We start from the raw sequence: 9,783 nt of genomic DNA, 5'->3' as shown, positions 1-9,783 counted from the left end.
ATCACTTTTAAATTAGCAAACTTGCGAAACAAGCATCTGAAGAGTATCTTCAACACTTTTGGTTTTGTTCTACTCTTGTTATAAAATAAGTCAAATTTCGGGAAAGTATCTGTACATTTTCGATATCTGTGCAGCGCAAATGTGTAAACCGACACAGCATCCATCCATCCTATAGACCATGATCAGTTCGCGAGTGCATAAACACCACCTCTCTCTCTCTCTCTCTCTCTCTCTCTCTCTCTCTCTCTCTCTCTCTCGTCTAGCCATTTGATGTTTTATTTTGCCGACATTTATTTAACGCTTCAAGATCACCGCTCAATGTTAATGTCGATTTCGATTTACGAAGTTTACCGGATAAACTTCGGAACTGGAGACATGTCACGACATGGAGCTAGTTATCACCATCGAAAGTCTGTAAACGTTTCTGCTCCCGAATGGACGTATTTAAATGCACAGGTGACTTTGTGCGTAAATATTGAATTGCGATATGAATTTCACAGTTGAGAAAGTCTATGACTTTCAAACTAGACGTACAAACAACAATAAACATGGCGGATCAATGATATCGACGCATATTTTCCTCGCGACCGCTGGTGAGAGCGACTCGCTGAAATTTTCCAACCTGGCAATTATGCTGGGTATGTACATGTAAACTAATAACAAAAGTTTAGCATTTTCTGTAAATCGATAAGCCTTTCGAACACGAAAGATTCTGATATCTGAACCTCGACAGTAACTACGCAGCTCGAAAGTTATCCTACGACAGGACAGGAACATTGGTCACAGCCGGATTTCGCATGGTAGCAATAGAAACACGCTGTTCATTCTTAGAAAGCATGCAATGTACTGCGTACTGCTGATACTCCCATGGTCCGTGAACTGTTGCCGTCCCTACACCGTCAGTTGCCTAACATTCGACATGATTCAATCACGTGTGTCTTCAAATTTTGATACATGAATTCTACCAATCATCAACCACGGAACACATAAAAAAACAATGGTCTTGGGTACGGGTTCAAGGACGTTCACGAAGAGACACCATCATTGTCGCAGAATTGTTTTGACTAGTTTTAGGAGAATATGGGCGATCTGTGTACGGTCGCACATCAAACCGACAAGTGTACGCTTTTAATAGATAAAAATATGATGTCCGAATTTTTTTTTTATTCAACTATATACAGTGTCATCGCCTAAACATCCCGGTTTTTTTTCGGAGAGACTGCAACATGAATATCCCCTAATGCATAGAGTACGAATGTTCATCCAATATATTTATTCACTGTTTCGCAAAACATCTCGTCAGATATGTGCTTCAATTGGCGAACGGACCAAGTTTTGTACGTTGGTCAAAAATAAATGACAATATGTTTGGATATTACATCTGTCATATTAGGACAGAGTATTGAAGATGAAAATACTTTCATCGATCGACAAAGAAGAGAAAGAATGAGTCAGTGAATATCGAATCATAGACGGGAGGATCGAGACAGTCCACTGTCTATAGTTTACTCAATTGTGAACAAAAGTATTTCGATGAATTGACTAATGCAAACAGAAAGGAAATTATATTCAACTTGAAAAAAGTCACCGCTTTTCCTTGACATCGGATTCCATGGCAATGGAGCAACACACGATGTCGTTTAGGTCCTCAAAAATAATAATAACAATACTTTTCACCGTACGACAGCAAAATCTCAAAAAACTTGAATCTGAACTTTACATGACAGTTCGATTGGAAATAGCGGCGTGTCGTGGTACGGCGTCTACGCAAGAACGCGCTATGGCTTGAGTGACATACTAGCGGGCACAGGCGCTCGAGCTGGGTAGTCTGCTAAATAGATCGCTTTTCGGCTCGGTCTATCGATCCCGTAGCCGACATGCCCGCACTGCAACCTAAATGAGTGTTTAGGTTGCAGTCGTGGACATATCGACTACGGAATCGATAGATCGAGTCGAAAATCGATCTATTTAGCAGACTACCAAGCTACATAGCGCCTGTGCTTGCGGGTCTGCACTGCGGTCGCTCCATCTAATTACAATGATGTGGCGTATCTAACATGTTGACATCGCAAACCGCTTCACACCTGTATCGCGTCCTCTTTTGAGTGACAGCTTGCAGACCTTTGTTACGGCCGCTTGCCACGCTAGTTGAAGACAAAGAGAAATACCTTCATCGATCAAAATCAGCCTTATTTATGCTCAAATCATAAAATTTTATCGATACATTCAATCACTAGACATTCATAGTTAGGTATAGGTGCATGGACGCCTAAATTTCTTCGCCTGTGACCATTTTGGCATGGTTTTTACGGAGCGATCGAGCGTGACGCCACCCAAGCCACGCTTTGCATGAACTAACCCCAACGGGGGCAGCTAGCTATTTATACCCGGCCCTGCCCTTTAACTTACCTGTGATGTCATGACATAGGTCTGAAATTCTACAGTTTTCATGAAAATTTCTACTGAGTTTTTTTTTCTGAACTCGGGAGCTAACTTGCTCACGCGATAGATAAAATTTTAGAAATTTCCTCTTTACTTAAATATGCTGGAAGACCATTACTTCAAATGATATGAGACGTTTTAGATGAATGGTACTGATATCTAAAGTGTAAGTAGTTGTATCTTTTTTAACAAATGAAACGACGCTTCTTTCTTCTGGAGAACTAGTACGAGAAGTATTATCAAAATCTTTTTTCATCTTTATCTATAGTTATGATAATAGTGCAAGGTGTTCTTGAATCTGTTTTCATAGCGATACTTCCGATTAAATCATCAAACTCGTCTCCCGAATCTAATTTTATACATTTGATAATAACTGTACCATGCTGAAGTATTTTATATTATCAGTCATCTGTTGATTTGCAGCCTGTAAAGTTAATTCAGCTGGCGCGGCCGCTTGCGCATCCCCATCACTTTTCAGACCCAGTTTCTTTAAAGTTGTATCCCAAAATAATCTTACTGGGGTGCCGCTAGCTATATATGAACAATAATTTCCCCCTCGTTTACCATAATTGCAGTGTATTATCTGACGTCATTATTGTTGTAAGAGGTTGATCGTGAGGTGAATCGGTATACCAAGTAGTGTAATGTATGGGTTTTTAGGCTTAAGATAAAGGCGAAAATCGGAAAATTTATATTTGTTAACATTGCTATCAAAAGAAATCACATTTGGAGTTCCTGGCAGTTCAGCAACCCCACCTGCAATTTCACTATCCAATATATCCAAAATGTTATGCGGTACATTATAAGGCCTAAATTGCTGACTAGCCCCATCCCATGTCAGAGCAAAACGATTAGGATCATTTGCAGCCTTTGTAGCGTCTATTGTGGTTTCATCGACATCTTTCAGTTCGGAAAACTCTACAGCGTGTTCGTGTTTCTGTACTGATGCGGCCGATAAAAAAAAAATTTTTTGTCGGACGACCTTTGTATCAAAGGACGTAATCCTTATTATGGTTACCTGCGATCTTAGTATTATTGTTAACTTTAACATCACAAATATTTCTGAGCTCAAGATTTAGTCCGTGAAGTGCACCTACACCGTAGTTACTTGGGCCAGACATAATTATCGTATATACAGTGAAAAATAAAATAATACCTTGTAATAATATACAACCATGGCTGCAGCAATAGGAATGACAGTTCTCGGTGCTGTATTAAATGCAACGGCATTCACAGGAGGAAATATTATCGGACAAAAGCTTAGTGGGAATGGTGAGGCTCTTATTGAAGAGAAAATTAGACATGATAAAGCATTAGAAAATTTTGAACATGATCGTGTCGTCTGGTCAGAAAAAAAGATTACGCCAGGCTGATTGGGAAAGAGAAAATCAGGCTAAAGATGCACATGCTGCGGCTGAATTAAGAGATACAGATGTAGAAATCCTGGAAGAAGCAGCGGCAACTGCGTCAGCCCGTTCCGAAGGGCAAGCTAGCTCTGCATCAGGCGAAGCAGTTCAATTCTCAGATTATTATCAGCCCAGTCCCGAGCAAAAGAAATATGAAATGATTTATATTGCTGGAGGATTGGTTATAGGATGGTTTGTGCTACACCGATAGGGTCTCCGGAACGGCTACAGCAATGCGATACAAAATCTAGTTGACCAATTATTGAAATTGACTATCTTTCCGTTTTGATCTGTTATCCAAATACGCATTGAACTCATGTAATCTGAGCCCTTTCTCAATGGCATGGGAATTGAGCTGTTTTTTAAATCATAGGTGACCTTTTCACTTATTTCTTTTGTATCCTGGACGGGAAGTATTTGTAAACAGTCTGAGGTTTTCCCCTGTATGTATTCACCCGAGCCACTTGAAACATAATTTCCAGTCACATCGACGGCATCTGAATGAACTATGTATTTAGTGACTGTTAAGAAATCTGCTCTCTTCGGACTCATAGTACTTTTTTCCATGGGGTTGTCCCCAGGTCTATCTGAAAAGCCGACGAGGTTAGCGAAGTTACCTGTAGCATTAAAAAATACTTTAACATCTTTAGCCAAAGTTAGATAAACACGGTTTGTCGGCAGATGTTTTTCAAAAATAATTTTCTGCTGCAACCCGATTGCTTTGTTGAGTGTTTCAATATTGTAGTTACCTGGACGTATTGATTTAGACTTCTTCGGTTGGTTACCTTCTTGATATTTTAATATACTATTCGTCCTCGTTATGTTATACCATGAATTAAAGAGTGAACACTGTAATAGTCTTATTTGAGTAAACTGTGATATGTCAATGCAAGGGTTAAAATTAACAGTAACCGGTTTACCCGTTTTGCTTTCAATCCAAATGATCATACTTACTGTATGTATATACATTACAAAGTATAAGGTTCTGCAGGAATAATATTTTTCTGTTCAAGGAGATCTTTAGTCGCAACCGCGGCAGCAGTCGCTCCACCTAATTTTACCCATCGAGAGAAATTTGGTCGGCTTGGAAATTTGCTGGAGATCATTAGATATCCCATCGTAAGTCCAGCGATTACAATACCATCATACATTGTGTTTACAACTGTTTTAGTATCCATGATTGCTGACACGTATATAAAATAGAAAAATAAAATAAAAATAATTTCCCTATCGGAACGGTTCCGAAAGGCCTTACGGAGTTAATCCATCTCATACAATGTAGAGGGACCGGGACTTGGTTGCCCTATCGGAACCGTAACCGTAGGGGTTCCGGAGGGGGAAAACTTACTTTCCGCTACCATTCCGGGCTCTGTTTTCGTTGCTTTCTGAAGCGGCTCATCTTTCCGGAGGGGACAATTATGTCGAGCACGCCCCCAATATAGTCCTAATGCAGTCAATGAAAATCCTATAATTCCTAAAACAAGATAACATTTATTATACCAGCTATCGCGTGAGCCATCACACTGTTGTGGCGTCGTAGGCGGTAGGCTTATACAGTTTGCCTCAGTCATACTATCATAAGTCATTGCTATTGCTTGGCGTTTCTTCTCCCTATTCTGCCTGTTCCATTCTGCCAATCTCTTCCCTGCAGCAACTCTCCCTGGATGCTTCGTCAGTAATGTAATTTTCTCTATGTTGCGCTGTGGCTCGTTCCGAATGGTAGTCATTGGAGGGGCTTGTGGTGATGGAGTCCCTGGCGGAGCCGTTTCCGTTTGCTGAGTCGGTGTTGGAACCGTTTGGGGTGCTTGCGAAGTTGAATCCATTTATTTCGGGTATTATATTAAACCCAATTTTTTTAAAATCTACATGTTTACCCGTAATTAAACCGGTGGAAACTAGAGCAAGTAGGGGTCCCCATGTGTAGGCTATCCGTCCTGATAATCGTTTTATTTCACTGTTTAGAATAAAATCCTTTTTAAGATCAGTGGCATAGTTATCTCGATCATCGATTGGAACTACCTGACTGATTGCGCGGGCTCCTAGATCTATGAAACTTTGAGTGACGGTATCACTTATAAGAGAACTGTATCTCGCTTCGTACATTTTAAAGACCTTAATTACCGTTTCATCATTCCACCTTTCAACACTTTCGATTGTAATCTCCTTACCAAAAAATAACTTACTTTGACCACTTGCAACGATACAGAGTAGTTTTTCACGCTTCGTCTCTATTATGGATCGAGCGTCCGACGCCGCTACGGTCGGTGTCCCTTCCGTTACGATAGGGGAACCGTTCCGATAGGGCGCTGTTGCTGTCGTATTTGCCGCTGCCAATGACTTTATTAAATTCTCCATTGTTTGCAGTATGTTATCTATTCTTAGTAAAAAATAAAAAAATTGGGAAGAATGATCAAAGCTATGTAATATATTATCTATTCTTAGTAAAAAATAAAAAAATTCGTTTAAACCTGAATCCGAAATATAGTATTAACATAGTCTGGAATGTCAGGACCATTCCGATAGGGATTCCGAGGGTAAAATATGGAATATGAAAATTCTCCTCCATTAAAATCTATCTGTATATACTACTACACATATAATCATGAGTACAGACGCATTCCCGGTTGCTTTTCAACTGAATAAGATGAGCGTACCGACAGTACAGCATGCTGATATTCCCCCTAAACCGAACGACATACAACCTATTCTCATGGACTTAGAAATATATGTAATGCCGACAGATAAATTTACTTTTCATCTGCGCGATATATTTAAAGATAACGTAATCACTCATCGAACAGCTAAAGAAAGTAATGTCTGGTTGGGTGGCCCGCACATGAAATACTGGGACCAGCAATTAAATTTCGCCGTATGGTGCAGCACTACTGGTTGTGGTATATCATTCGCCCATCTCATGGACAGCAAATTTCCGCCGCAAATACGATCATTCTGTCGTTTTCATGTATATTTTACAGTACGTCGGATCCTTCACGAAATGGAGGTTGCACTTCCAGACGATACTGGAGGTGTCTTCAAAGCCGGCGACAATCCGTACAATCTCGTGAAATATGAACTTCTATGTACAGAATTTGGAAATATAAGTCCCACGAAGTCCGACTTTCGATATCGCGGCGGTAAAAACTCAGGTCTTGGCTATGGTTATGAATATTACACTAATCGTGGGCCCGTTCGACAGCCTGCAGCTGTATACAATGAATACAACTTTTTCCTCTCCGCCGATGGTGGCGTTTTCTATACACATACCACTTTTGGAAAGAAAAAACATGTACTGTCCGACAAGACAGACCACATTATTATTTCTTTTGAAATGATGGATCGGAGGGGCAATACAATCCCTTACAAAACTGAACTGCCTATTAGCCAGTCCACATTTCTGTGTGGAACAGTTGGAATGGTTATTTGAGGAAAAATAGCCAGTCCATAGCAGTCCAACCCGCCACATGCCAGTATTGGAAATATGACATGTTAAAATTTGAACATTTATCACAAGCTATGCATGTGAAGTCAGACTCAGCCATGTGAAGTAACCATTCATTACCAGTCCGATTGAATTCATGATAGAAGGGAAGATTGTCAATGGTAGCTAACATGTGGAAGTTAAAATTTAGACATTCACTAAACTTCTGGGACTGACGTGTTTGTCAAATATCACATGTTTTCATATCCCTATTGCCTATTGCACTAAAGTAAATGAGGTGGCACTCATGAGGAGAGTTGTTTTTACTTGCGGTAAGTTTTCAGGTGGAATTACTCATGTTTGCACTATAGAAATGCAACATGGGTCACATAAATGTACCTGGGGTAGATAGGTTACCAGTTAAAATTGTTCTCAGAACTTAATATTTAGAGTACACTGAAGTGATAGCAGCTGTAAGTTTTTGATTGTTCAAATATTTTTTTTTATGTATCAACTGCACTTGTTCTTTCACAAATTTGAGTTGAATTACTCTGTTGATATTACCAATACAACCAACATACACTTTGTGTGGGTGTAAAGTTAACTGTGACTGTTTAAAATTTAATTTTAGTTCAGACTAAAATGTGATTATCTACAATAACAATGCTGACTGTCCATAAAAATGTTGTGAATACCGGACATGCTTTATAAAATAATACAATTTTAGCAATGCTGGCTAATATGATTTTAAAAAAGGAAAACAAACTGTAGTAGATGTATGAGGAACAAAAATTTCCACAAAAATTATCAGATGTTACAGACAGTATTCCATAAATGTATGTCCTTAGTTAGAGTTTGTATAATTTATCTCAATTCAAAAAAAGAGACCAGGGATTTTTCAATATAAACCAATGAATGTGACATGAGAGAAGTCATGCAGATGGATGCAAACGTCTACAGGATGTAAATAACATAAGCACAGATCAAATTTTAAACACTGTTTATTTTGAAATTTTAAAGACTTAAATGAGTCTTTCAAACTGTGCAACAACATATAACTTTGCACACTGACCAAAAAGTCCACATCTCTGTCATACGTATTGGAATCTCACAATATAGCTAATGCCATCATGTTTAACAAAAATTGCAGAAGCTAAAATATCATTCAAAGGAATAATCTCTAAACCACTTTCAAGAATGTCAACCACATGTACAGCACCACAACACAGGCGTGTGATTTGTTGACATGGCTGAAGAAATGCTACATTGTGTACATGTTCAATGTCAATGCGTCAGTGAACTGTGCAAAGTAGATCACAGTGCCAAATTTTGTGTCATTTTCAACTCTGTACTTAATGACACTCTGATTATCTTTGTAATAACCTTGTATATTTTGTTCCTATACATAAAAATCTCCATCTTTGATATATATTTTGTAAAAACTACAAATTTCTGAGCTAACTAAGGTGAACTGTTTGCTTAGGTAAGCATATTCCTCTCTGCTGAGCATTTTATACGACGGCTTGCCAATCGCATACACAGTCTTTGTAAGCCGTGTTCGATTGTTAGATATAGTGTCCATTAAGCCTCTGTGAAAATCCCATTCTTGCGAGCCAGAAATGAGATATTTTTCAGATAATATGGGCAATGCCTGAATAATGTTTATGCTGTTGACAATTTGCATGGCAATTCCTTGACTACCATGAATATGTTGGACAATGTAACCATTGAAATCTTCAAATACAAACAGTTATTAGCAAAAAGAGGGCCATTAGCTATCACATTTTTTGTTATATGTACTAACTGATGGAAATTCATAGTCATAATAAGACCAGAATACAACTGGCAACACTTTTCCACAAATGTATACAATGATAGTTGTGCCACAGCAATATCATTGGGGCTTATGGCCTGCTTTGATAGTAAGAAGGTCCCTTGAACAAGCAAGCAGAAATGAAGAAAATAATCTTCCTGTAGAATATTTCTCAGAATGGGGACCCCCCAAAACAAAAGAAGTTACGGAATTCAGCAGATTTCCAGTGTACCAAATCATCAAGAGATCTGGGAAGACGTGTTATATTCACAGTGGGCTTGATTTTTGATAAAGCATCATTTACAATTCTCGTTGATCAAAACAAGAATATGGTTTGTGCCTATGTTCCTTGGAGAACCACAATGTTAACAATGTTTTCATGACTCCAGCACAAATGTCATGCATATAATCAATTACATAACCATCAATGACATTAAAATGCTTCAAAAACAGAAACCAAGATGGCCCCTTTATACCCTGTGAAATGTAACATTTATCACCAGCCTGAATTTTTCTCACAGCACTATTGACATCTTGTTCCAATGATTCTACTGTTCGTACAGGTTCCTCTGGATCTGCCTGATATGGGAAAACATGACAATGTCCTCCTTTCTTAGTTTTAAAGGTTTCTCCAGGTTGTAAGCAGTACCAGCAACTGTGTTGTCCATTAAATTGAATTGAATTTGATACCAGACACTTGGCTG

Source organism: Ptychodera flava, unplaced genomic scaffold, assembly GCF_041260155.1.
Source record: "Ptychodera flava strain L36383 unplaced genomic scaffold, AS_Pfla_20210202 Scaffold_29__1_contigs__length_4469600_pilon, whole genome shotgun sequence".
Lineage (NCBI taxonomy): Eukaryota > Metazoa > Hemichordata > Enteropneusta > Ptychoderidae > Ptychodera > Ptychodera flava.
Note: the sequence above shows the minus strand (reverse complement) of the source record.